This window comes from Anoplolepis gracilipes, chromosome 16, assembly GCF_047496725.1.
Source record: "Anoplolepis gracilipes chromosome 16, ASM4749672v1, whole genome shotgun sequence".
Taxonomy (NCBI): domain Eukaryota; kingdom Metazoa; phylum Arthropoda; class Insecta; order Hymenoptera; family Formicidae; genus Anoplolepis; species Anoplolepis gracilipes.
In genome coordinates, this window is record NC_132985.1 from 8,990,644 (window position 1) to 8,999,759 (window position 9,116).

The 9,116-nt window shown below is 32.0% G+C and overlaps 1 long non-coding RNA gene across 1 annotated transcript; it reads right to left on the minus strand.

The window, feature by feature from the left end:
- Positions 1 to 4,173: 4,173 nt before the first annotated feature.
- Positions 4,174 to 5,186, minus strand: LOC140674345 (uncharacterized). The gene is made up of 3 exons (XR_012048197.1): positions 4,861 to 5,186; positions 4,615 to 4,724; positions 4,174 to 4,366 (listed from the first exon to the last, which is right to left on the minus strand). It is a non-coding gene; the product is annotated as an uncharacterized lncRNA (long non-coding RNA).
- Positions 5,187 to 9,116: the final 3,930 nt, after the last annotated feature.

Below are 9,116 nucleotides of genomic sequence, written 5' to 3' on the forward strand. Positions count from 1 at the left end.
GTGATTTTAATATAGATTTAATGATTGATTCATTTTATACGAGAAAATTGCGTATGTCAATGCTAAATCTAGGCATGAAACAATATGTGAGTAGGCCAACAAGAATAACAAAGGGCAGCCAAACAATGATAGACTTGGTTTTCGCTAATAAAGACGTGGAATGATAAACCGAAAATAACTGATCATTCTTGGCTAAAGATTGATGTGGGTCTAAATAAGTCAATAGTTAAATACAGTGAATTTACTGCCAGAGATTTTAGTAGTTTTAAGGTAGATGAATTTATTAGATTACTAGAAACAAATAAAGAACAGAATCAGCCTATAACTGGAAATACAAGCGTTAATATGAAAACGAATAAATTTATCGAGAAAATATTAGATGCACTGGAGATGCTAGCTTCTAAGAAAAAATTCAAAATTCCGAAAATATGGGCCGGGAAAAAGTGGTATACAGAGGATATAAGAATAGCTGCGGATAATAGGGATAAAGCTTACTATAGAGCAATATATACTGGTGATGATCAAGACTAGGAAAACTTTAAATCAGAACGGAATGTTGTGGTTAGGCTTATTAAAACTAGAAAAAAACAGTACTATGATACAATGATAGATAATAATAAAAATGATTCTAAGACATTATGGAAAACTTTAAAAGAACTTTTAAGGGGGGAATTAAGGACAGACAATGATGTACATAACATTGATTTTGAGATATTAAGTAACAGTAATGTAAATAATTTAGCGGATAATTTTAATTTGTAGTATATACAGAGTATAAATGATATTGTCAGATCTATTGATGAATGTAAAGTAAAGGCAATTGTGGAAGTTAAATCTATTTGTAATAGTGAAGAAGTAATTTAAAAATGGAGAGCTTTAGCGCAATTGACTTGAATATATTAGAGCAAATTATTACAAGATTATCTAATAAAAAAGGTACTGATGAAGGTATAACCAGTAATATATTAAAGATAGCTTTTTGTGTAGTTAAGGAAGAATTGGTGGAATTGATAATTCTCTAGTAAAGGTCAATGCCCAGATGAATGGAAAATATCTACAATATTACCGATTCCTAAGATAGATAAACCAAAGAAAGCGTGCGAGTATAGATCAATTAATGTACTTCCAACCTATGAAAAGGTCTTAGAGTTGGTAGTAAAAGAACAATTGGAAAGGTATCTGGAAAGCAATAATATTCTAACTGACCACCAATCAGGGTTTAAAAGTAATCACTTCTGTGAAACAGCAATCTAGGTAGTTATTGATGAGTGGAAATTGTTAGTTAGTGAAGGCAAAAAGGTAGGAGTTATATTTTTGGATCTCAAACGGGCTTTTGAGACTGTAGATAGAAATAGGTTATTGGAAAAGTTGTATCAATATGGTATAAGAGATATTGTTCTAGACTGGTTAAGGTCATATCTAAGCGAAAGGAAACAGCAAATAAGATTCCAGAATAAATACTCTAAAATAATTGCAACTAAATACGGTGTACCGCAGGGTTCGGTATTAGCCCCTTTATTATTTATTATATATATAAATGACATAGTCAAAGTTTGTACGAGTGAGTGTAATATAAAAATGTTTGCTGATGATACGGTATTATATGTAGCAGGTAATAGTTGTAAAGAGATGGAAAGGAAAATGAATACAGGGTTTAATAGAATAGAGGATTGGATGAATGCAAATAAGTTAAAATTGAATGCGTGTAAAACTAAATGTATGATAGTCAGAAGTACAAGAATGATATTGAATGATAATATTGTATTAAAATGCAGGAATGGAACTGTGATTGAGTGTGTAGATAAAATTAGGTTGTTCGGAAAGTAATTTCGTTTTTTCCCAACAGGACTTAATTGTATTTTTTTACAGCCAACTTCACACTTAAGCCGCATAATCATTATATATTTTGACAGCTGATATAGCAAGGCTTGCTCGTGAAAAAGTTCGATTGATTCTACGCAGTAGTTTTTGGTTGGTGCTCTTTCAAATATGAAAGTGAAAAGCAGCATTTTCAGCATATTTTACTTTTTTATTATCAAAAGGTAAAAATGCTGTTCAAGCAAGAAAAAAATTATCCGATGTGTATGAAGAAGATGTATTGACAGAACGCCAGTGCCAAAACTGGTTTGCAAAATTTCGATCCAGCAATTTTGATGTTGAAGATGCACCACGTTCTGAAAGGCCAGTTGAAGCTGATGAAGACACAATAAAGGCATTAATTGATGCAAACCGGCGAATAACAACTCGTGAGATCGCTGAGAGATTAAATTTATCGAATTCGACCGTTCATAATCATTTGAAACGCCTAGGTTTAATCTCAAAGCTCGACATATGGGTTCCTCATGTTCTTACGGAAAGAAATTTGTGCCGTCGCGTTGACGTCTGTGATTTGCTTCTCAAACGTCAAGAAAATGATCCATTTTTGAAGCGCATCATCATTGGACGGGAAATGGGTTGTCTACAACAATGTTAAACACAAGAGATCATGGAGTAAAAAAGATGAACCGGCTCAAAGCACTTCGAAAGCCGATATTCATCGAAAAAAGGTGATGCTATCTGTTTGGTGGGATTTCAAAGGAATTGTTTTTTTTGAACTTCTACCGGACAACACAACGATCAATTCTGAAGTGTACTGTCATCACCTGGACAAATTGAATGATTCACTTAAACAGAAAAAGCCAGAATTGATCAATAGAAAAGGTGTAGTGTTCCACCAAGATAATGCGAGACCTCATACAAGTTTGGTAACTCGCCAAAAGCTTTTACAGTTTGGATGGGATATACTGCCACACCCACCATATTCTCCAGATCTGGCACCTTCTGATTATTATTTGTTCCGGTCTCTACAAAATTTTTTAGACGGTTAAACCTTTACTTCAAATGAGGAGGTCAAAAATCACCTGGATCAGTTTTTTGCCAGCAAAGAACAAAAATTTTATGAGCGTGGAATCATGCTACTGCCAGAAAGATGGCAAAAAGTATTGGACCAGAATGGACAATATATAATTCAATAAAATATTTATTCACTATAAGAAAATCGTCTTTCATTTTCATAAAAAAAACGAAATTACTTTTCGAGCAACCTAGATAGTAAACTGCGCTTAGAAGATTACTGTGATTATATGCTTAAAAAGATAGGCAAAAAGATAAGTTTCTTAAATAGAATAGGTAATGCTATATCTATGTATACGAGGTACTTGGTGTACAAGTCGATTATTGCGCCCCATTTTGAATATTGTGCAACATTGTTAGTATGTATGAGTGAAACGCAACTGAGTAAATTACAAATAGCTCAAAATCGAGCTATAAGAGTGATTCTTCAATGTGATCGAAGTACCAAAATTCAATCAATGTTGTATGCCTTGTAATTCATGTCAGTGAAGCAGAGGTTGCATAATAGTGTATGCTTGTTTATTTTTAAAATAATTAAGGGTATACTGCCGAAACAGTTAAAAAACAAAATTATAAGAGTGAATGAAATAAGTGAGAAACATACAAGACAGGCAAATAACATTGTGATACAGTTTCGTAGAACAAGTAACACTCAAAAAAGTCTGTTTCATAAGGGTGCGAAGATGTATAACGCTTTACCGTTAGATATAAAACAATATGGTGATTTAAATGTATTTAAGCGAATGTTAAAAGAATATATTGTGTCAGCTGTTCCGGCAGTGTAAGTACTATGTATTGTGTAACATAAATAGCTGTAAAGGCTAATAAAGATTCATTCTCTCTCTCCCTCCCTCTCTCCCTCTCTCTCTCTCTCTCTCTCTCTCTCTCTCTCTCTCTCTCTCTCCCTTTCCCTCTCCCTCTTTCTCTCTCTCTCTCTCTCTCTCTCAGACAATTAACTATATCTCTATTTTTTCTATCATATATATATATATATATATATATATATATATATATATATATATATATACATATATAACATATATTTAAATATATTTTACTTACACTAAAGCTATTTTTATTAGCATCATTAGTTTTATTTATGTTTCGATCGTCATAATCGTTGTTATTAGTTTCTTGTGTATTTATTTGATTTTTAGCGAAATTCTTTATTTCATTAATATTTTGGGCGTTCAGATACTATAAAAGCAATAAACATGCATAATATAATATTCTTTTTTAATAACTAAAAGTTATACTATATTTTTTAATACTTACAGCTTGTATGTCATTTTCACATAAGCCTTCATCCGTTATATTACTATCATCATCAAGCAATTCGACTACAGTATTAGTTGACATTTCATACAAATTAGTATTTTTATCTGTAGAAATTTCATATAACTTTGCATTTTGAAATGTAGTAGTTGTGTCTCTGTGTATTTGTAATCATAGGCGTTTCATGCAGTTTCATTTTCTGTTGAAAATAATATAAATACTAATGTTAAAAATCAAACAATAAATAATAAAAAAATATTAATCACTCTTTATATGTATATATATTTGCAATTATTTGTCTAAAATTATATTGTTATAATGTACACATACATATACATATGTATATGTATATATACATATGTTGTATATATATTGTATGTGTGTTTATTTTGTGTGTGTATGTATGTTTACATGTATATATGTGGACATGTATAGAAGATATTTTACCTATAGTATCACAGTCAAAATTATTTATTAAATCATCGACTGAAGTTTTAATTTTAATTCTCGTACACGTTCCATTATTACATCTAATTTGGTTTCACAAGGTCTACCACCTAATATCAAAATAGAATACAAATATATATTAATAACATAATTATTAGATTTTAAAATTATTATAGTATATCCAATACTATCAATACAACAACAAATAAATTTATAAACATGCTGCATAAAAAATAGAAATTTTACCTGTTTTGTAAAGTTTTAGTCTTTTATCTGCAAAAAATTTTCTAGTTTTCTTTTTAATATTATCCCAACAACTTTTTAATAGCTCTGAACTTCGAAATTCTGATGTAGAAGAAATACTGTTAAATATTTTTTCTATAATGTTCCAACAATGTTCTTTATCTTTTAAGGTTACATTGTCGGATTTTTTATTTTCTAATATATCCTTATATTTGGATGTCAAATCTATTAAAATATTTTTTTCTACTTGTGAGAAATTTACTGCCCGTTTCGTGGCGTTTTATTTTCCATCTTGCTGTGAAAAATTTAAGAGAACTTCATACCGCTGTAATTCCATGAGCAGACAGCACATTAATGTCTATTAGAACCGACATTCGACCAATCAGCGCTCTAATTTAAAAAAATTTTGAAGTTATGTCACATAGGTTATAAGTTTAGCTAAACGTTTCTAATGTAATGTTTATAGAAACCAGTCAGCATTAAACTAAAGTTTAATTTTAACTGAAGTTTTGTTAAACTGCGGGTTAACGCGAAATTGGTAGAAACGGGCTTTAAGACATCATTACGCCATGTTATAGCCTCCTCTACAATGGAGTCGTAGTGTCGTTTCGTTAGGTCGCAGTTTTAGAATCGCAGAGTTGTGAGTTGAGTCGTGTCACAAGACTTATCTACAATACTTCAGTCGCAAATTACTTAAGTCGCAGCGTAATAGCCAATCAGAGAGCAGAATATTGTCGCGTTCATACAAGATGAATCCATCTGTTTATTTTACATGTTTATTACTATTGAATGTTATGCGTAGCGTGATAGCACGTGCAAGCTGGTGTTAGCTAGAGACCCTCTAATAAGAGTCTCGCCATATAATATTCAGTTTTGATTGGTCCTCTATATCTGGGCAATTCCCGCTCATATTTGAATCATATTAACCTTACTATTAGCATAAACATTATATTTCAGTAACATGAATTAAAAATAAACGTTTTGAAACTAAATATTATAATCTTTTTATGTTAAACATCAAAATAATATATATAATAAAAAACTGTTTATATTTAATTTTTAGTAATTAAATAAAATTCTTAATTAAATTTAATCCTTATTAATTGCATAAAAATTAACAAAATAAAATAAAAATAAAAAAAAATAAATACATAAAACATGAAATAATAAATTGCTTTATTTTCATGAGAAAACAAACTGTTTTCACAAGCATTATAAAAACCTAACATATATAATATTTGTGTATCTCATGAGAAAACATAAACTACTATTACAAACATTATAACATCAGCGATCAGCGCGTTAAAAGAGGTTAGGGTTAGATTAGGTAAGAGAGAGAAGGATAGAAAATATATATCTTTCTCTCTCGCAGAATTTTGCCCAGATTGCCTTATGGCGAAACTCTTATTAAAGGGTCTCTTTACGTATAATTAGTGTCACTTTGCTAAAGAGTGTTTTGCATTTTATAACATATTTGTATCTAAAACGAAAAAAGCAAAATAAAGAAAGAAGATGGTGGGTAAGACTTATAAATAGAACCAGAGATGAAATGGGATATTTCAATAATCAATTCAAAGAGGCATATGAAACTGACCATGAAGAATTCTTTGAAATAACATGGATGACACCTGCCTAGTATGTGTAATTTAGTCAGACCTTTTTTGACAAAGAGAAGTTTGCGAAAAGCTATCTCAGCGAATGAACGAGTAGACATGACTCTTTTGTAAGTAAGCATAATCTTATCATATTTTTTTTAATTGTACAATTTGCTTTGCATCATTAAATGTGTACAATAATGTTCTGTTTCATAATTTAAGATTTCTCGCCCATGGTGATAGTATGAGATCAAAATCATAGGATTTCCGAATTGGGAGATCAACTGTATATAAGATAGATGTGGGAGAAAATTATTGACGAATTTTAACCAAGTGGAACTTTTCAAACTGTATAGGGGCGCTAGATGAGAAGCACATCACTATTCAAGCCCCACCAAACAGAAACTCATTGCATTATAACTACAAGGGATTTTTCAGCTTTGTGCTTCTGGCAATTTGTGATGCCAATTACAAATTTGTTTGAGTTGATGTCGATGACTATGGTAAGTGATGCATGTATTATTCTTAACATTAATGTCAAGCATGTGTATTTATGCACTGAATATAGAAATGAATTGTAATTGTATTTTGCAGGTTCTAACAACGATGATGGAATTTAGGCAAACAGTAGAGTACAAATTTTGTTACATATACAAAAATAATGATATTCTTAAGTAATTAATACTGTTAGTTACTTTAACTTTAATTTTAATTAGTATAAAATTGAGGAGAAACAAAAACAATTTTAAGTATATAAGCATAAGTACATAATGTACAAGTTTAAACTAATTAACACTATTAACATCTATTGAAGCTAAACTAAAACTTATGACAAGCAAAATCACAGATCACATAGTATAAAATTAAATAAAAACTTTCAAATGCGATTTTTTAGTAAAATATTTCTTTTTAATATTGTATATAGAATTAAAAACAGACAGTGTAACAGATTATATATCTTATATATCTTATATATCTTATATATCTTTGGCACTTCATCAACAAAGACTATACAATCATTCAGTCTCATAAAATGCTTCTAATGTTTCCAATAATTTGATCATACATTTCGTCTTATGTTGTACAGGCACCTTTTTCAATCCATGTAACAGGACTGATACTATACTACTTTTTCCTCATCTGTTTCTTCTTTGGAGGTTGTTCCGCTCAACACTGCTGGCAAAGCCGAACAGGCTGCAAAAGTAGCCTGAGACAATTCTTTAAACATAGACTCCGTCTCAAGATTTAACTTCCTTTTTTTAATATCTATTTTAGGCACTACGAATGGGTGTTCATTCTGATCATCAGCATTCTCACTAGCTGAAAAGTTTACCATTATATACTAATATGTATATATATGTATGTGTATGTATATATATATATATATATATACATATATACATAAATAAATAAATAAATATATATATATATATATATATATATATTGTTATAGCCCGAGACTATAACTAATTACATTAAATAATATATATGAAATAATAATCAATTAATAATTAAGAAAATATAATAAAAGTATAATTGCGGAATACTAACGAAATAAGCCTTGCGAAATAAACGATATCCGCATACCGCGATCGGAGCGTTGACCGCGCGTACCGCTGACATAGCGAGCCACGCGCGAAGCCCGAGACGAAGCCGGAACATCGCGGCGAGGATTGCGAAAGAGTGCAAGCCAGGAAGTCCGACCCTTGGACTCGCTGCGCTTGCACTCAACGCGAGTTGAGCAATCCGACCGAATTTTAGGACGGTCGCTCAACGGTATAAAAAACCCATCTGTGCTCGGACGCGGGGGCAGTCAAAAAAGTAAGTTAGTAATAATCATAACTGCAACGGGCAGTCATAAAGTGAATTAATAATAGTTATACCAGCGACGAGCAGTCATAAAAAATAATCGAAGTGCGCGAGCGAGACCAAGTGCGAATCGCCAACCCTCACGACGACCAACGCGAAGGACCCATCTCCGCCTACGACGCAACGCCAGGAAGGGAACCGACCTCGCCTTCATAGGCAATAAAACTGTGCCACATTGCTGTATTGGAGTAAATATATATTTCGACGATAACTATTACAAGGATTCTACGTTATTGAAAAGAACGAAGCCTCCCCGTGCCCTGAATCCTGCTCTCCTCCGCGGATCCCGAACCCAGTGCCGTCCCGCGGCACAACAATATATATATATATATATATATCATATTATTTATTTATTTTTATCAAGAAATGTTAGGAATATTCATAATAAAGCAGTTAAATTTCTTTTAAAAAATATGTTGTGCCTCCGCGAAGGGGCACGGGATTGTCGGGATCGTTTCGGGAATGTCGGGGATGCGTCGGGCGTTTTCCCCCTTTGTTTTTTGTTATACTCGGCTTCTCTTTTAATTATAATTCGTTTTATTCTTTTTCTTCACGACATGTACAGTTTACCTCTCGGAAAAATATAAGATAATTTAATTGAAATCAATGGTGTGTTATTTTGTCACTGCTCCCAGCGAACGTTATACCACTCGCGCTTGCTGTCGGTTAGAGTGAGAGAGCGGTATCTCTCGTATACGCCGTCGTACCGGTAGTCTGATACGTGTCGGCTTATCTCAGGTGCGCGTATCTCTCTCAGTCATGCGAGTATGACTTTGTTGAATCTGGTCAGTAGCT